Genomic DNA, 21,322 nt, shown 5'->3' on the forward strand with positions numbered 1-21,322 from the left:
GGCGTCCACAGACCTTGTCCGGAGCATATCTTCTACATACATGGAGGGAGTTTGATGAAACTTGGCACAGTTGTTCACCATCATGAGACGGAGTGTCATGCACAAGAACCAGGTCCCTAGGTCTAAGGTCAAGGTCACACTTAGAGGTCAAAGGTCAAATTCAAGAATGACTTTGTCCGGAGCATATCTTCTTCATGCATAGAGGGATTTTGATGAAAGTTGGCACAATTGTTCATCATCATGAGACGGAGTGTCATGCGCAAAAACCAGGTCCCTAGGTCTAAGGTCAAGGTCACATTTAGAGGCCAAAGGATACAAGAATGAAAAATTCAAGAATGACTTTGTCCGGAGCATATCTTCTTCATGCATGGAAGGATTTTGATGTAGCTTGGCACAGTTGTTCACCATAATGAGACGGAGTGTCATGCGCAAGAACCAGGTCCCTAGGGATAAGGTCAAGGTCACACTTAGAGGTCAAGGATACAAGAATGAAAACTTTGTCCGGAGCATTTCTTCTTCATGCATTGAGGGATTTTGATACAACTTGGCACAAATGTTCATAAGCATGAGACGGAGTGTCATGCGCAAGAACCAGGTCCCTAGGTCTAAGGTCAAGGTCACACTTAGAGGCCAAAGGTCAGATACAAGAATGACTTTGTCCGGAGCATTTCTTCTTCATGCATGGAGGGATTTTGATGTAACTTAGCACAATTGTACACCATCATGAGACGGAGTGTCATGCACTGGTCCCTTCTTTTGAATTACTTCCCTTTGCTGTTACTATAAATAGATTATATTGTAACTTTTTCATTACAAGTTGTATGGAAAAATCGAGACCACTTTTCTGTAGTACAACATGCATGTTACATCCAATTCTGAGGTGTTTTTTGAGCTATCTCTACCTGGTAAGGATTTTTGTATGGACTTGTAATTTTTTTTTTTTTATTTTTTTTTCTCTTTAAAGATTAACTACCCTTAGTTGTTACTATAAATAACTTACATTGTAACATTTTTATAATTGACGGTAGGGAAAAACCAAGACCACTTTTCTGTGGTACAACATTGATGTTACTTTCAAATTTTGGGTGCATTTTAAGGTATCTCTACCTGGTAAGGATTTTTTTTGTGGACTTGAAAAAATAAAAGAATTACAATAATTTCTAAAAAAAAACAACAATGTAAACAACTAGAAAATTAAAATTCCATTTGCAAATACAGGTGCTAGTGTAAAGAAATTTGCTGTGACGGGCATATATTGTGACATTCTGGCACTCTTGTTTCCTTTAATATAAACTTTAAACTTCCAAAGATATGCAGAAACGGCATCTGCTGACACGAATATTTTAAAGCCTCTCTTCAATACATACTATTAACTAAATGTTTATCTATCTATCTTTTTTATACTGCACCACTCCTCTTTACGAGTATTACGTGCAGCTGCGCGCCTGTACAAATATTTTAAAAGTATAATGGACAGGAAAATAAAAGTAATACAGTTGATAGTGTTAAAAAACAAGAAGGGTTTACAGATAAAAGCAGTTTAAAGAAACAGGTCTATCATGTTAAGCATTGTGTGCAAGTTTGGTCACACCCTGCTTAAACTGGTTCAGGGTTGGGGCTTGCACAAGTTGTACTGGAAGGGAATTTCAAAGCACTATGGTGGCTGGAAAAAAAAAAAAAAAAAAAAACTTATAGTAATTACAGGGAGTGAGGATCTGGGTATAGGAGTGGGGATGCATATGTCTTGTTAGACGGGATGTGGCGGGAGGCGGGGGGCTGACATAAGAAGTAAGTGGTACAGAAACCAAACCACTCTGCAAATAATTACCACAGTAGACGTTTGCAGGAAGAACGAATTTCAATGTAGTACCGCAGTGTAGTTTTACTCGTCCCGTTACAAAGAACTATAGTGGACTTTTGTGAGAAACTTGAAATTTAAGGCAGTGCCATAGTGTAGTTATACATATTAAATGAAATTAGGTGCACTTCCACAGTGCTGAGAAAGTTACCCTGCGAAAGGATTATACTAGTAATCAAAACTTATTTATTCCCCTGATTACCACAGTAGTTTAATGTAGGGCATGCGAAACTCAAGACAGTGCCGCAGCATATTAATACATATTCACACAAAATAGCATGTACTGCCACAGTGATGCGGTGACCGTTTAGATATGTGACTTTTAATGAATAACATTAACTGCATGTTTTATCTGCATATGAATACCATAGTAGACTATTGCAGGAAACAAGAAATTATAAGTTGTGCCACAGTATACTTATACCAATAACCATACAATGGACATAACTACCAATAATAGTGTAGCAACCGTTTTACATAAAAATTACCGCAGGGTAAAAATGTAGTATATTTTTGGTAATTCCTTCTATTTTCAATTGAGAAAAAATACATTTTTTACCCAAATACTGCATTATGCGCTATGGAAATGAGCACCCCCATTTTTCTGGTACGTATTAGTCGTCTCCGGTAGCTAGCCTGCAAAACAGTAGTGGTATTATTATTATGGAGAACCCCAAAAATATAGTCTGCATTTGGCGGCTCAGGTAGTGCGTCGGTGTACGCTAGCGGTAGTCGAAAGGATATAGTGTTATAGCAGGTTTAATGTTATGGGGTTATTCAGCGGTATAATAACAGCCCAAGGCTCTAAGGGTCATTGGGTTCGATTTCTGTCTACGGTGAAACTGGTAAATGATATTGACCCACACAATATGAGTTTGATTCTATCCAGTTTATTATAACCATATTGTATGTTAAGGTAGTACAGCAACACACTCTGAAAACAAAAGTTAAAAGACAGTCAATATATGGTCAAACATAGTAAAAGCAATACACAATTCATCATGCACATGTCCCTGTAAGTAACGTATAATCACATTTAGAACATAGCAACATAGTGGCCAAATAACCTTATTTGTCCTATAAGGTATGTAGTGCTTATAACACATATAGTTACACATAGCACATAGCACATCATGTGACATACCGTCTATGGGATGAATGATGCACATACAACTGTACAATTTCACACTTCACTTAAACCAATTACTGTTACTTGATTCTGCAAAGTTAAATGTTAGCTGTGAATAGAATAGAGAGATGTGATTGGAGAAATACAAGTGTCATCCTGAAACTCACTTTTCATCAGTCATGAAATTCAGGATCATATAGGTACTAAACTGAAAGTGAACCTAATACAGTGAAACAACACTCGCTCGAGGTCGCAAGGGGTTGAGCAAACTGCTCGAGTTACCCATCGTTTCAAGCGACCCAATCATTGACCAGCATGCAAAGAAAATTGAAGTTTGATTTACCAATTGTCATCAAGACCATTTGCAGAGGAAACGGTGATGTCTAATAATAACACATTCATGACATTTTCAAAAAATGTATTACCAACATTATCTATGATAGACATTCTAACATGTAATTTGTAAATGGCACATGTGAAGAAACAACTAAGACATTTGTTTTTAATGAAGATCTCATAATTATCGTCTCCGTTTCATGAAAAAGCTACCGTATATTATTTTCTGTATTTGCATGCAGACAACTGCTGATTGAAATATAAAGATCTCATAATTATCTTCTCAATCCAGCAGAAAAGATGTAATAAGTAATAACACACTTTCTTGAATATAACACAAACAGTAATTGATCAATATTTGATCAATAAAACTTCTATTCAATCTTTATCAGTAATTAATCTCATTATCAAATCAAATAAACCAACAAACAAACATGTAAGATATTAATCGAGGAATAGACCACGTAATTTTCACAGCATGCGAAAATTTTAGATCAACCCATACATTTCAGCTGCCGAATGTGCGAAAAATTTTGACACCTTGAGTTTGCCAGAAGCAACAAAGAGTAAATTAATACGCAAGGACCAGGTTTCGTGCTGGAGCAATCAAGTTAATGATGCTTGGCTCTGCTATGGTAATTTCACATAGAAAATAGGAGGAAATCTGCCAGGACCATATGAATTGCTGGAGTGAGCTTGGGTGCTTGAGTCATTGATGCTCGAGTGAGCGGTGTTTCAATGTACAAAGATTTAACTCCTTGTTCTATAAACCAATTTATAAACTACAACCCATTGGAAATACAATTTCTTTACCACAGGTAAAAACATGACTGAAAGTTTTTGTCCAAACAATTCCAAAGCATGGCAAACAGGTAACTGTTGACAGGTTAGAAATATAAGGTTGACAGAATTGTCTCCCTTACCAAATCTTTGACTAGTAAAAACTGACCCTGTTACATTAAATTTGCATGACAGTCATACAAGATATTAAAATAAATGTGAAATTTTTTTGTTATTTAAATTCATTTTCTAGCAAGAACTCTAAACCTAGAGATTACCCGCATAAACATGCCTTTGAAGCCACCTGTACTCGGCAGCTGCTTGCTTTATAGCAGCCAGTCTGCTAACTTTCTAACTTGACATTTTGTTCTAATTTAACTTTAGCAGCCATCTTCCATAAACAGTCACATTGTGCCACTCATTTGGCTGACTGCTTAATTAGGTTTTAACTCCTTTCATTGACAGGAACTGATTTTATACAGTACTAGAAAATTGATAGTATGATTGAAGGGAAGTAACTCAATTAAAAATTTTCTTACTAATCTTATGGTAATCTTGCAGTTTTCTTTCCACAAATATCACATTAAAATATATAATAATACAGTATTTTAATGGACTACATTTTGTATAAGTATTTGTGTGTCTCTTTTGATTATTTGGATTCTATTGGTAGTGATGCTGCATGAATGCAAAGAGAGAGAAAAGCTACATACCTAGAAGTTAGTCATACAGGCCTATAGGTCTTTGCAGGGTCTTGTTGTGAGATATAAGGAGTTGCATAGCGGATTAAATGCATAACATAAGAGACTAAATATCAGGACTTTAATTCAGCATTCTTAAACTAGGCTCTAAATTTAGGTAGAATAAGATTAAACATGTTTGTTTGCTTCTCTAGAAATCCCAGACACTACAGGCCTGCTCAATAACAATATGAAATAAATACATGTATGATGATGAGTTAACTGTTTGTTGGTTTTGTTGATGTTAACATTGCCCTTTCCAGTGTTCCTTAATTCCCTACCAGTAGTTAATTGTTTCCTACAAGTAACTGACAACTTCTTCACATGAGCTAGGGAGTTAACATCACACTGATGTGTTGTCTTACAGATAGCCATACAGATTTGAAGAAGCAACTTGATTGAAAGTTTTACCTGTTGTGTAGACAGGATAAGCTAGCTTGGTGAAAGGTATATTTAATATATATAAAACAATGAAATTAGACATGAACCTTATATGCATGTATAATTTTTTGTCAAGCCTGCATAAGGAAGCAAAGAAATAGTTGTCAAAATGGCTGTTCGGTGTATGTTCGTGCATCCATCCATCCAGCTTTGTTTGTACGGACCATACCTTTGACATGCATGGAGCAATCTTGTTTATATTTGGAGTGAATGTTAACCTCAGTGAGGTGGAGTGTAAGACAGAAACCTCAGGTTCTCAAAGGTCAAGGTCACAGTTGGAGGTCAAAGGTCATGTCAGATCTTGTCCGGCCTATAACTGATATGCATTGAGGAATCTTGTTTATATTTGGTATGAATGTTTAAGTAATGAAACATACTCTATCTCAAAGGTCAAGGTCACAGTTAGTGGCTCGACATGTTGCCCATGGGCATCTAGTTTTCTTATATTAATATTATCTAGAAAAATATCTGTTTGCCGAGATGTGAAAAGGGCACATATATAAATCACACACTGGGCTTTATTAAATGTTGTTGGCAGTCACTATAATGTTTCTTGGATGTCGCATTTAATAAAGAGAGAAATATATAAATGAGATATATTTTGGCAGTTAACCCTTATTATGCTGGACAAAGTTGATTCTGCCATTGCGACAAGTTCAGATCATGATCAGCCTGCACATCCATGTAGTCTGATCAAGATCTGCACTGGTTGCCATTCTTTTTGGTTAGCAGCCCTTTTCAGGGTTAATGGTACTGTCAAAATTGGAAGATGGACAAGTTCATTATAGAAATTTAGTATGGTAAGGGTTAAAGTCTACCTTGGTTATATATTTAAGATTGTCTTGCAGGCAAAGAAGGAAAATGACCTTAGAAAAGACAAGATACAACAGGTTCAAGATCTAAAGGACCGGAATGTCTGTCATTCAGGTTAACATCAGAGTTGGACAGCTTCTTGTAACAGGTAGTTTGATGCACAGTGTAATTAAAGATTATGGTATATGCTGACATATTTTCGCTGGGTCAAAATTTCCCGAATTTTAAATTTTGAGTATGTTCCTGAGGTTTAATATTCACAAAATGGTAAAACTGGGATCCTAATTGAATTTGAATTATACTAGTAATGAATATATTTACACAAGGATTAATTTTCACGGGATGTAGGGCCTTATAAATAAAGCTAAAATTAAACCTTTGTGAAAATTTCTGCTTTTACAGTATCTGAACAAGGAATTGAATCAACTTTTATATCTTCTGTACAATGTCCAAGGTATAAGGCTATATGGCTGAATTGTAACTCTACTATTCAAAGATTAACGAGGTCCAGTGTCGGTTCCTGCATCTGCATTTGTTATACTTTGCCTCTTCTAAACTTAGAAATTTTCGTTAAAGTTTTTATAAAGTCCAGTGTCTTCTTCTTTACTTAAGATACTGTGAAATCATTTAAATTCGCTGACATGAAATTTCGCGCAAACGTGAAAAAGGACTGTTTCCCGCGGGCTTAAATTCGCGCATTTTCAAATTTAGTAATGAAAAAAATATAATCAAGAAATAATAATAGCGGGGTCTTAAATTCGCGCATCGGTCCTAGCGCGAAATACGCGAAAATTCGTCCTACGTGTATAAAAATGATTTCACAGTATTCAGTATTGAAACTTGCTGTACTGGTCATGGTGACAATGTACATCAGTGTAACAAGATGTGTAACTCTATCTTTAATATTCCAGAATCAGTCCCCTATAGGTTAGGGTTAGGGATTAGCCCTAGATATTCAATTGAAACTTGCTGTACTTTTTCAGAGTGACAATGTACATTAGTTTGACAAGATGTGTAACTCTACCTGAAGAATTTCTAGTGTTATGCACCTTTATGAGTAAGAAATTTAGGTTAAAGTTTGTCAGAGTACAATGCCATAATTTTAACTATTGTAGAAACTACAATTAAACTTTACACTCATTTAGGTAGTAACAGAAGGTTATTGCATCAAGTTCCATAGCTCTTACATGAATTTGGACTATATTCTTAGATAGAAAATCAAGTTTACTGACAAGTCTTCGATAGTGGAGAGTGCTCTCATTAAACAGGTCTTGTTAAGACTGTTTGATTGGCTGATCCTATGCTCACTTTTCAGATTGACTAATGACAACGTTACATGATTGTCTGTGGTCATTAGGTGATTCCTACTGTTTTGGGGGTTAGTTAGTCAAGATCAAAGATTTCAGTGGTGTATAGTCATTCACCTTTATAATTGAAGGGCTCATGATAGAGTCTACGTACTCACTGGCTTCGGCTCTTGCTTGATTAGCCATTTTCAGTATAAATTGTTCTTTAACGTCCCACAAACTACAAAAGTTCACAGTAGTTTAAAAACTTCCACTCAGGCCGGCAAGCCACAAACAAATACAGTCTTAGAACGGCTCAGCAGTAGATGTTACCTTGCAATCACTAATTATTTATAATATTCAATAAATGACTGCACCAAAGGCAATGTATTACTCAAAGTTCTGCAATGCTTTTGTCACGAAAACTAGTGACACTTCCTGGGGAACCAGTGAACGGCAAAATTGTCTCCCGACAGATTAGTCCTTTCGAGAAAATTTTTTTTTCTATCACATCTGCCGGATTTATCCACTGTAAATCAAAATCATTGAATTCTCTGATCTCTAATTATCAGATGTTAGATTACCTAACAAGGAATGGCTGTAAATCTTGCAGAAAACTTTCAAAATTTCTCCCTCGAAAAAGCACATGCTAATTTCAGGTATCACACCACTATTTCCAGCTTATGGGTGCATGAGGGTCAAATTCCCCCAAGACCCTAGTTCTAAATACAGAATGATAAGAACACTGACTGATATTATATGTGTTTGATCATTGCTTATGAATTACTGGAAGGACTACATGTGTCACATTTATGTAAATTTTCCCTCCTGTTGTAATGTGACTCATGTAAGCCTGGAGCCACAAAATATAAACAATTAGAGACATCGGTGTGAGGAGAAGTGTTTTGGTTATAATTTCAATGGTCACTTATACACAGACTGTATAGTTTGGTACTTATCACTTTAATTTGTATTTATACATGTTCATGTGACTATTTACATATACACAAGACAACAGTTACTTGAAAGGCTGTGTGGGTGAGTGTGGGGTGGGGAAATATATAAAATAGCACTATTGCTGTATAGCTCTCACTCCTCGCTAGCTCTCGCAGCATGCACGTCGTGGAGAAGGCATGCGGCTCCACCGGAAGTCTTCATAATTATATTAAGATCAGCTGATAGAGTCAGAAATAATAGCGAGAGATGTGGCCTTAGGAAGGGCGGTGCATCCTTTATGTTTATTGTCATGATCAATATGGTACTCAGCTAAGCATGAAAAGATGCCCGTTGCGGCTCTACAATCAGCAACAAAGGCGTAGATATTCTTGCCTATGATTATGGGACTCCGACCCCTATTTCCATAGTAATTGCCCCTGAAATAGTCAAAAATGCACATTTTCACCTTGTGACATGCCTAGCTCAAAAAAGTATTTGACATAAATTGATGAAAACTTGCATGAGTCTTTATCATGATATAAACTTGCGCACCTCTTATTTTTTGGCTGGCTCTACCCCCTATTTTTAAAGTTATGGCCTCTGAAATAGTCAAAAATGCACATTTTCACCTGATGACATGCCTAGCTCAAAAAGAATTTGATAATAAATTCATGAAACCTTGCATGAGTCTTGATCATGATGTGACCTTGCACACTTGACATTCTTCTTGAGAATCTTAGTGCTTATTATAGAGTTACAGCCCTTGAAATAGCCAAAATAGTGGATTTTTTTATTGTGATGCTCATAGCTCAAAAAGTATATGGCCTAGAATAATGAATCCTTTTTCTACAATGTTTGTTGGGGCTATACCCCTTAAGACTGCAAACGTTTGAATTATTGCCCCTTATTTGTGACAAATGTACCAGTTGGGGCACACCCTGTGTCCTACAGACACATTCTAGTTCTATATTTAGTCTTTCAATTGCTTCCACTACAATATTTGATTGTTTTTGCATACATGCTGGGCTAGGTGGAATAATGTCAGTATTTGCCAAAATTCTAATTGCACCTGTGTTACTAATAAGGGTGGACATAAGGCCTATTTGACAATGTAGCCCTACATTACTTTTTGGCAGCTTATCTACCCCTTCTTCCCAGTTGTGACAAATTCAGATAGGTGGTAAAACATGCTACAGTTTCTACCTTCAGTACATACCAACCAAAACCTCATTTCCTAGAGGTAGCAGTGTCCATGTATAAATCACATTTGCATGACCCATAAGTTAGCATGTGGTACTTTATTACAGAATAAAACATAACAGAGTTCAAGGGGCCTGTACAGCTTGTTTGTGAGGAGATCAGGGTTATTTTAGATACCATCTGAGTCAGAGTGTGCATATTGTTCTGCCAAGGTCTGATTCCTAGACTAGGGTCTGAGTGGTGTGGTATTTGTTTCAGAACCATCCACATCACAGAATGTAAGTATATCGTTACCATCATGAATATGTGCCTGAAAGGTGTCTGATTACAACCAAACAAACTTTCTGCCAATATTCTGTAAATAAAATAAATCTGACCTTTTATACTTAAGTTTGGAATACCTTCCTGAAATCCATGCTGTTGGCCTATTTTTAGCTCAACTTTTCGTTGAAGAAAAAGTAGAGCTATTGCACTTGCCCCGGCTTCGCCATGGCTGTTGGTTAAAGTTTTTGATAAATTCAGATGTCTCTGTTACTATCAAAGCTATTGACTTGAAACTTAAAATTAATAGTTATTTACTGTTAACGTCTACACAAGGAGAAACAATTCCAATAACTCTGATTTGAGTTAAACCCCTTTTTAACATAAAATTTTTTACTAGTACTACCCGTTAAGAAGATCTTTCCCGTTTGACAATTTTCCGGCGTTTCATTTTTAACAGCTTCAAACCAGAAACCGATAGTTTGATATCGCCGCAGTATATACGTCACAGTTGCCAACTGTCGTTTACTCTTACAATGACAAGCGTATAGGCCAATCAAAAAATAGTTGTTTGTTTTATCTATTGGTTTCTAATTTAAGACAACTGTTCAAATGCAGTATAAAAGTTCAACATTTCTATTTACCTGAAAATGTAACGTCAACATAATGCACATCATGGAACGCACATTCAACTTTTCCGCCAAAACATGTTTAAACTGTTTCTTGTTTTACGAGACATTAAGAAAGTGTGTCGTTCTTAATAATAAAAGCATTATGGCGTTATTGTAGATAATGCATAAGAATCTGTTTCAACAAAATACAATTTTGAAAGAATTATTTTCTGTCAAGGGCATCTTGACTTTTAAAAGTACATGTATGTCATGACGCCGAAAAGACTGGCGATTCCTCAAACAATAGTCAAGCAGTTCCATAACACTAAGGATAAGGATGTCGTGTGGTGCATGTCTCGGCAAAACAGGTTTTAAAAACACTTTTATTAAATATGGGTATAACGCGAAAATTACCACTTTGTGATATATGTTGGACATACGATTTTTAATACTGACGATTGTTATGAATAATAAGATAGAAACTGTTCAGGAAAAGCAAATGAAATATTAATTTTCCACGTTTAAAAAAGTCTTACTTGTGTTTTGATTAAAGTATAAATCGAATTTTTGACAAAAGTTGCACAATGATCTTGTCAAAAGTATTTCCAATGCGGAAAAAGGGATATCTTTGTGATCATTTACACACCATTAGCTTTAAATAAGCTCACCATTATGACATGTTTAGCAACCTAAAAAGCTGTTTGAGATGCAAACTGGCTTTGGCGATGGGAAGATTAACTGAAAAATACAGTCGAAACTCGGTATCTCGAATTTCAAGGGACCATTCTTTTTATTTCGAGATAACCAAAATTCGAGTTATGAGGAGGGACTTGTAAGGACGAAATGATGAAAAAAGCTGTAGCCGTGTATACTCTGTCAATACTTTATGCGTACACGATTCCTTACAGTTTGTGTTTATCAAAGTTCTTAGTTTTCAGGAGAATAAAAATGATACTAACCTCAAATGTTTTTGAGTCAAGTTTCCTTTTTGTACCACGTTTCTGTCCCAGAGGATTGATAGCATTTTGATCTGACATTTTGAACAAATGATGCTTTCTCTAAAGAAGTTTTTTTATATACAGTTTCATCGCGATTACCTCTAATTAATCCTTATTAAAGATCCCAACTGTTCAAATTAATTAATTCATTAGTTTAAATGAAAAGCAATTTTCATAACTTTCAAAAACGAATGACCACTGATTAAAGAAATCTAATGTTTACGTCAAACAAGTATCATTACGGCACATGCAAACAAGTATGACATCATCTCACTTTGATATTCGCTGCACCTTTGATATGTCGGCATCACGGCTTTCTGGTTAGGCAATAAACATGTACATTTGTTAAAAACCAAACACATTCACAATGACAAGTGTGAAATTTTAACGTATACTTTTCTCACTTCGACTTACCGAGTTTACAATACACTTGAATTTTATTGATGGGACTGAAAATCCATTTCGACACATCCGGAGTCTCGGTAAGTCAAATTTTGACGTAACCGGAGTTGAATTACATATATAAAGAAGGAAATTTGACGGGACTTGGAAATTTCTTCGTCTTAAGCGGAATTTCGAAGTAAACGAGTTTGAGATACCGAGTTTCGACTGTAGGTGCAATTCCCAGTGCACAACAGTTACATCCAATTTGTTTGTAACGTCTTTGCAGAGAAAACATGTGACGTATAAAAATTGCAGGTAAGGGTTTTTTAACGTTGAAATATTTGTGAACAGTCCTCATAAAACATGTTTCGATATGTATGTGACACTTCCATAAATCAGACACTGATACCTTTCTGTCAATGTCGTAACAATTTTTTTGTTGGATTTAACGTTGCACCGACACATGATAGGTCATATGGCGACTTTCCAGCTTTAATGATGGAGGAAGACCCCAGGTGCCCTCCATGCATTATTTCATCACGAGCGGGCACCTGGGTAGAACCACCGACCTTCCGTAAGCCAGCTGGATGGCTTCCTCACATGAAGAATTCATCGCCCCGAGTGAGGCTCGAACCCACATCGATGAGGGGCAATTTGAAGTCAGCGACCCAATTAACCACATGGCCACGGAGGCCCCTACCAATGTCGTAAGTTAGCCCGCCCGCTTAGCTCAGTAGGTAGAGCGTTGGTCTACGGATCATTGCGTCGCGAGTTCAATCCTCGGCGGAGCGTATGTTCTCCGTGACGATTTGATAAAAGACATTGTGTCTGAAATCATTCATCCTCCACCTCTGATAACTCATGTGGGGAAGTTGGCAGTTACTTGCGGAGAACAGGTTTGTACTGGTACAGAATCCAGGAAAACCGGTTAGGTTAACTGTCCGCCATTACATAACTGAAATACTGTTGAAAAACGGCAAAAACAATGTCGTAAATTAACAAATGACATATGACATATTACCGATAACAAATATATGTTGAAAAGCATAATATATTTTCCTCGTTTATTATAGAATGCGCCACCCTTCATTTTTCAACGGTCTGTTATAAAATTTTCACAGATTAGAATTGGCGATATTTCCGACAGTGTTTTTTTTCCATTTCGCTGCCATGACCACTAACGTTGTCTTTTCAACACAGCGCAAAATGACATACTTGATTTGCATTAATTTGAATTTAGTTTTTGTTTCTGTTGCTGGATATAATGAAATAAAATCAAAATAATAATAAAAGTAGATGTTATTTCAGGGCATTGTGATTTTTTCTACACATGGCATACGCACGTTTATTGTACATGAGTGCGCATGTCCAAGTCAAATAAAAGGACTTTGTCGGCATTAGTGCATGACACAGTAAAACAAACCGAAAGCACGATTCTATTACATCTTTTATTCCAGAAATTGTATTGAGAAAGCAGAAGCCACGTAAAACTTTTACCGAATAAGGGCACTCTATGAATTTTAAAGCAACAGCAAGACTACAAATTCGACAGGCTGATATAGAAATATTTTAATGCAGAGAATTAAAAACAAAGAGGAAAACAAACAAAATTTTGATTTGGGCCTAACCGAGTGTTTGCAACATGCCTATCGATAAACTCCCTCCATACTGAAATGTACACGCGCAACTCCCAATGAAATGTCGGGTAAGCTTCAAAGACATACACCGAGGTCACGGGCGGCAAACAGGTGTTTGAGTAATTCACAAGTAAACGACTGCAAACTGGCAAACGGGAAACATCTTCTTATTGGGTAGTAGTTAAAGTTTTATAAAGTTTTTACTGGCAAAGCTCTAATTCAGAGTTAAGCTTTGAGAAAAGTTGAGCATGCTGTCTTAAGGGCAGCTCTTGTTTTCCTTCTGTTGGCATGGGGCATACTTGACTAACATAAAAATTAAGATTTCATACCACAATAATGCTGCAACAGCTCTGCCAGACAAAAGGTAGGTCTGAGGTATTTATTGTTTGGGATATTGTAAAGCTAAATCTGCTGGTGGCTAATTGGACATGGTGGTTTTCACACCTTTTATCTGAAAGGTAAGTCTCCATTTTACTTTGTTGCACCAAGACTTACAAACTTATTGACAATTAATGTTTGAATTTTGATTTGGACATCCAAGAACATCTCAAATGCATTTTTGTGGGTACTTATCACTTCAAGTGACAAAAAATAAGCTAAAACAAAAAAAAAAGAGAATTTTTTTTTTTTTTTTTTTTCAGAAAATTTGTATGACTTCATAATAAAAAGGAGATTATTTAGCAATACTTTATGTAAAAGCCTATTTCTTTAGGTACACTGTTACCATTCAGGTATGAAACAACCAGTTATTATCTAAGATTTAATGTAAAACTGCGAATAAAGCTTAAGAAGTTGAACGCTGAATTTGCCCCTCGGACAACAGTTTTCAAATGAATTTGGTGCCGTTTACGTGACTGTACAAAACTTGAAAAATTTTCAAAAGCATGCCTGAAGAATAAGAAGGTTGCCATTTTGGTCAGTTTCCATACTAGAGAATTTATAGCTAAAGTTATTATTTATAAATATTGCTACCCCCTGTGGGTCATGATTTGAACAACCTTGGTAAAGGTCCACTAGACAATACCACATGCAACCATGTAAGCTCTGTTTCCTGTGGCTTCAGGGAAGAAGTTTTTTCATGTTTTTTCCTGTAGAGCTCATTGTAAATTATTTGGACCAGGGGGCAGGCCAATATTGACCCTGGGGTCATGATTTGAACAATCTTGGTAGAAGACTTTTATGCCCCCCTTCAAAGAAGGAGGGGTATATTGTTTTGCAGATGTTTGTCGGTCGGTCGGAATGTAGACCAATCCGTTTCCGGATGATAACTCAAGAACGCTTGGGCCTAGGATCATGAAAGTTGATAGGGAGGTTGGTCATCGCCAGCAGATGACCCCTATTATTTTTCAGGTCTGTATTTCAAAGGTCAAGGTCACAGTGACCCAGAATAGTTAAACGGTTTCCGGATGATAACTCAATAACACTTGGGCTTAGGATCATGAAAGTTTATAGGGAGGTTGGTCATGACCAGCAGATGACCCCTATTGATTTTGAGGTCAGTTTGTCAAAGGTCAAGGACACAGTGACCAGGAACAGGAAAATGATTTCTGGGCAGTAACTCAAGAACGCTTGGGTCTAGTGTCAGGAAAATTGATAGTGAGGTTGGTCATGACCAGTAGATGACCTCTATTGATTTTGAGGTCATTAGGTCAAAGGTCAAGGTCACATTGGCCAGGATCAGTTAAACAGTTTCTGATCTTTTTGTCCAAAACCACAGGGCCAAGAGCTTTGATATTTGGTATGTAGCAAAATGTAATGGTCCTCTACCAAGATTGTTCAGATTATGTCCCTGGGGTCAAATATGGCCCCACCCCAGGGGTCACATGGTTTATATAGAATTATATAGGAAAAAACTTTGAAAAAACATCTTGTCCAAAACCACAGGGCCTAGGGCTTTGATATTTTGTATATGACATCATCTAGTGGTCCTCTACTAAGATTGTTCAAATTATTCCCCTAGGGTCAAATATTGCCCCGCCCTGGGGGTCACATGGTTTATATAGACTTATATAGGGAAAAACTTTGAAAATCTTCTTGACCAAACCACAAGGACTAGGGCTTTGATATTTGTAATGTAGCATCATCTAGTGGTTCTTTACCAAGTTTGTTCAAATTATCCCTCTAGGGTCAAATGTTCATAAAGACTTGTATAGGCACAAAACTTCATGTCCATAATCTACATCATTCAAATTTGGACCACATGTATAGTTTTAAGTGGCAAGATGAAGCTTGACATGAATTGACCTTGATCTTGACCTAGTGACCTACTTTCACCTTTCTGTAGCTACAGCCTTCAAATTTGAACCACATGCATAGGTTTGTGTACCGAAACAAACTTTGACCTTGTTATTGACCTAGTGACCTACTTTCACATTTTTGAAGCTACAGACTTCAAAGGACCTCGGACATTTTCCTATTCAGACTGCCTATCCGATTAAGGAAAATGTGACATAGGGATAGACTTCTGAAATTGCATAGTTATGATAGTTGAAGACGATTTCTTGATAAATGCGACTTCATTTTACAAGTTTATGAACAAAAAAGAAGACTTTGTAGACATTTCTCATTCACATTTCTATTAAAATATGAACATAAATCATTTTTACGTTTTAAACATCTTTCCCACCAGTGACGCAACAAAATAGTTCACATGCCTTTGTAAATAATTATTATATATTTATGCTGCAAAAATGGCACTTGGTCACGGGTGGTAAAGTGTTTAAAATTGAAAAAAACTACGTACAGGGTGTCAGCAAATAAATTTTTACATAAATATTTGACACTTATTGCATGTGTTTCCTGAACCTTACATATATGCAGCTTTATTCATTTTGTAAATATTTCAAGCACAGAAAACACTAAACTAAATAAATAGGGGACATAGAAAGTGAAGTTAGAAAACAGACAGATCCTTATAAGTATATCTTATGAATTTTTCAATCAGATCTGTTACCTCTTGACAGTCTAAGTCCGTCGATTGAGTGTTATCAGGATTGAGACAACTGCATCTGTCATAAGTCAAGAACCAAGCAAGTGGTTTCGACATATTACATAATTAAGTGTCTTCAACGTAAACATGACAAAGAAATACAGACGAACTTCTATGGGAATAGTGCCACTTAGGTGCAATTTTTTTACCTTTAGTAGGACACAGATGAAGCAAACCTAGAATGCATTTTAAGAGCAACATTTGCTTTTATTCGATCCAGCATCCTATACTCTAACAGAACTCTACCAGACACCATCTCATTAACTAACCTAATTGCTTCCAGAACTTACACTGACACCCATAGAACTAATACTGACTCGCCCATAACTAACACTGACACCCCCAGAATTAATATCAATTCGCTCGCATGTCTGAAACTTATTTCGAAGCCAACCGAAATACTAGTAAGGACCTCAAAGAACTAACACAGACACCCCAAGAATATCTATATAAATCAATGCATCAGTATTATCATAGGCACTCGGGTAATAATAACTGAAGTACAGTTAGGGACCAAATGTTTTGTTTCACTTTTATTTTTTCCGTTTCGTTTATTTTGAAAAATGTCAATAAAACTGATAATCTGCATCGTATCAGTTTATTTATTTTGTTAAAATATTTCATAGTAGACATACCTTAAATACCAATGCTTATTTCAACTAAAAATACACATTTTAAATTTTTCAAAAATATGACCCTTAGTTACAAACTGCTCGAATTTCAATAAAACGAATATAAAATGAAACTATTTTTTGTGACAGTTTGATAGGAATATAACTTATTTATCAGTATTTGAAGCTGTTATATAAAACTATCAGCTACTGAAGTAAGAAATAGCATTGAACTTAGGGCAAAATCCCTAGCATAATGTCCGATGTCCTTTGGAACACATGCTTAGTTTTGTGTTCCGAAATAAAATATGACCTTGATTTTGACCTAGTGATCTTTTTTTCACATTTCTCAAGCTATAGCCTTCAAATTTGAACCACAAGCATAGTTTTGTGTACCGAAATGAACTTTGATCTTGAGATTGACCTAGTGACCTACTTTCACATTTCTGAAGGTATAGGCTTCAAATTTGGACCACGCGCACAGTTTTGTGTTTCGAAATAAAAATTGACCTTGATTTTGACCTAGTGACTTACTTTCACATTTCTTAAAGGTGCAAAATAAAGACAAATGAATAGACATAAATCTTAAAAAAAAACTTACACATTTTGTAATATAGTACTAAACATTATGATAGCCGTGCAATATTCCCTTGAAATCAATACAAGAACAGAGAAACAAATGATTGTTTCTGTATTTTCTTAGACTGACATGGGGGGGGTCATTTTGTCCTACTTTCATGTTTATCGTTTTTCCGTAATCGGTCGGAAATTCTTCGGGATTACGTTATTTTAAAATTGTTTCAAACGAATATCCGTTTAAAGACGCGCGACAAAATAACTGTATTTCCATGATGGTAATTATACACAACTTGCACGAAAAATATGAAATGTACAAAATTTATGTTTAAAATTGACAGTGATATATTAGGCCAAGACAATGTGTTTAATGTCTAAAATCTTATTAAATTAATGTAGCCATATGTACATAAATCAGTGTATTTAGTTAAATTTCAATCACATTTTGTTTCGGCAGTGTAAGACAGTTATTCATTTATATTCTTAAAACTATACTGAAAAGAGATTAACTGAAAAAGTTTTCAGACGAAGTTGTAAAAACACTTTTATTCGGGAAGGGCCTGAATTGTCCTTCCGCAAACTTGTAGTATAGCTGTTTATTACCTGTATTATAAGAATGATTTTCATGAAGGTTTTGTGAGTTACAAAATTGTTGAATTCCATGTGCTAAGTTTGTAAAAATCACGTTATCGTTTGGGCATATAATATATTTTGCATCTATTTATAAATTATAGCCTCGTTTTGGAGGATTCTTCCGAAAAAATCCGAAGATGCTCGACGGGTTCGTAAGCAGTCGGAAAACATACTTTCGGTTTGACATAGGCAACATTTTTTGTTTATTTGTTAGTTATTCTTGAACATATTCATGACTATTTGGTCAGAACCGATGTAGTGGGCCATATTTTCAGTAAATAGGAAGTCTCAGCTACAAACTCATATAATACTCGTTCGGGTTTTAGTAATGGACCTTTAAGCTACAGCCTTCAAATTTAACCACATGCATAGTTTTGTTTACTGAAATGAACTTCGATCTTGAGATTGACCTAGTGACCTACTTTCACATTTCTGAAGGTACAGGCTTCAAATTTGGACCACATGCATAGTTTTTTGTACCAAAACAAACTTTGACCTTGATTTTGACCTAGTAACCTACTTTCACATTTCTGAAGCTACAGCCTTCAAATTTGAACCCCATGCATAGTTTTGTGTACCAAAACGAACTTTGATCTTGAGATTGACCTAGTGACCTACTTTCACATTTCTGAAGGTACAGGCTTCAAATTTGGACCACATGCATAGTTTTTTGTACCAAAACAAACTTTGACCTTGATTTTGACCTAGTAACCTACTTTCACATTTCTGAAGCTACAGCTTCAAATTTTGACCGCATGCATATTTTTGTGTTCTGAATTGAAATTTGACATTGAATTTTACCTATTACCTACTTTCACATTTCTCAAGCTACAGCCTCCAGATTTGAAGCACATGCATAGTTCTGTCTACCGAAATTAACTTTGACCTTGAAATTGATCTAGTGACCTACTTTCACATTTCTCAAGCCACAGCTTTCAAATTTGGACCACATGCTCAGTGTTTTGTACCGATATGAAATTTGACCTTGAGCTAGTTTTGAAATTTGGAACATTGAAAAATGGCTCAGTGGTGGGTGCCAAGATCATTCTGTGATCTCTTGTTAGTTTAATAGGTTAAAGGTCAAGGTCAGATTAACTCAGAACGGTAGAACTTTTGTTTACAGTAAGCATGTAATTTCTGTTCCTTGTGCAATTACTGAATGCATCAAGGGGGGCATTTCGTGTTTGACGAGCTCTTGTTGAAATACAATTATACCCATATAGGCTGAACACCACTAAATGCAGCCCCAATATAATTCTGTAAAAACTACACATCAAAACCAGCTCTAGGCCTTCAGGTTTCAGAGAAGAAGATTTTTGAAATTTATAATATATTCATATAGGCTGAACACCAATAAATGCAGCCCCTATATAATTCTATATAAATCACACTTCAAAACCAGCTTTGCAAATCTATTTTCTAGTATATCAGATCTTGGCAGCCTGCCATCTCTCAAAAGCTGAATGCAAGTGCAACAAAAAAGTTAAAAGAAAATAGGGTGTTAACTTTTATATAAGAAAACTGTGGTGACCAGCTGAAAACTTAACATCCAAAATACAACAACTTTTACACCGGTTCCGGCTTGTTGATAGTGATATCCTTCCACCACTTCCTGTTTTCATAATTGCATATTAAACTTACCCAAAGTGAACTTATGTCATCTACACAACCTATATTACTTTGAACAAGCAACATTAGTGGCATCAATCAATGTCCGGTGAAAAGAAATAAGGAAAAACAAGAGTGGCAAGACTGTAACATAACACACTTGTCATCGAACATGGCCTAATTCAAGGGCCATAATCCTTGAGTGCCTTGCACAGTTTGGCTGGTAATCGAATTTGGCCGAGATATTGTACCCACAAACATTGTCACCAAGTTTGGTGAAGATCGGATGAAAACTGTTCATCTTAGGGAGCGGACAAGGCTAAATTTGCAGATTTGGAGTAATTCAAGGGCCATAATTCAAGAGTGCCAGGGCGATTTGGCTGGTTATCTAACTTGGCCGAGATGTTATGCCCACAAACATTATCTGCAAGTTTGTGGAAGATCGGATGAAAAAATGTCTGACTTACAGAGCCATCAAGGCTGAATTTGCCGTTTTTCAGGTAATTCAAGGGCCATAATCCAATAGTGCCTGGGGTGATTTGGTTAGTTATTGAACTTGGCGAAGTGATTATGATGATCGGATGAAAACTATTTGACTTAGAGGGCGGACAAGGCTAAATTTGCAGATTTTGAGTAGTTCAAGGGCCATAACCCAAGAGTGCCTTGGGCAATTTTGCTGCTCTTACCCTTAAACAAGGAGTTATAACTTGTATCCCAAAGGGAGATCAGGTTAAACATTACATTAAAAATTAGCGTCCCATTTCTCTTTTGAACGTTGCATACATAATTGCTTTTGCTAGCATTGCTCAAAGATCAAAAAATGTCTTACCAAATTTTTTTTTTTTTTTTTTTTTTATGCCACCGAAGGGAGGCATATAGTTTTTGAACCGTCTGTCAGTCTGTCGGTCTGTCCGCAATTTTCGTGTCCGGTCCATATCTTTGTCATCGATGGATGGATTTTCAAATAACTTGGCATGAATGTGTACCACAGTAAGACAACGTGCAGTGCGCAAGACCCAGGTCCGGTAGCTCAAAGGTCAAGGTCACACTTAGACGTAAAAGGATAGTGCATTGATGGGTGTATCCGGTCCATATCTTTGTCATCGATGGATGGATTTTCAAATAACTTGGCATGAATGTGTACCACAGTAAGACGACGTGCAGTGCGCAAGACCCAGGTCCGTAGCTCAAAGGTCAAGGTCACACTTAGACGTTAAAGGATAGTGCATTGATGGGCGTGTCCGGTCCATATCTTTGTCATCGATGGATGGATTTTCAAATAACTTTGCATGAATGTGTACCACAGTAAGACGACGTGCAGTGCGCAAGACCCAGGTCCGTAGCTCAAAGGTCAAGGTCACACTTAGACGTTAAAGGATAGTGCATTGATGGGCGTGTCCGGTCCATATCTTTGTCATCGATGGATGGATTTTCAAATAACTTGGCATGAATGTGTACCACAGTAAGACGACGTGCAATGCGCAAGACCCAGGTC

The 21,322-nt window shown here is 36.4% G+C and overlaps 1 long non-coding RNA gene across 18 annotated transcripts in view; it reads left to right on the forward strand.

Moving 5' to 3' along the window:
* LOC123526188 (uncharacterized) overlaps nucleotides 1-21,322 on the forward strand; it is a 102,934-nt gene that overhangs the window by 59,288 nt on the left and 22,324 nt on the right. For 15 of the 18 annotated variants that reach the window (XR_008366732.1, XR_008366728.1, XR_008366726.1 and 12 more), the window contains 4 exons: nucleotides 3,836-3,958; nucleotides 5,211-5,290; nucleotides 6,133-6,245; nucleotides 9,627-9,797. This is a non-coding gene — a long non-coding RNA (uncharacterized LOC123526188). The remainder of the gene's footprint in view (nucleotides 1-3,835; nucleotides 3,959-5,210; nucleotides 5,291-6,132; nucleotides 6,246-9,626; nucleotides 9,798-21,322) is intronic. The other 3 variants (XR_008366735.1, XR_008366733.1, XR_008366731.1) reach the window with 2 other exon arrangements.

Source organism: Mercenaria mercenaria, chromosome 1 (assembly GCF_021730395.1).
Source record: "Mercenaria mercenaria strain notata chromosome 1, MADL_Memer_1, whole genome shotgun sequence".
In the NCBI taxonomy this organism is placed as follows: Eukaryota; Metazoa; Mollusca; class Bivalvia; order Venerida; family Veneridae; genus Mercenaria; species Mercenaria mercenaria.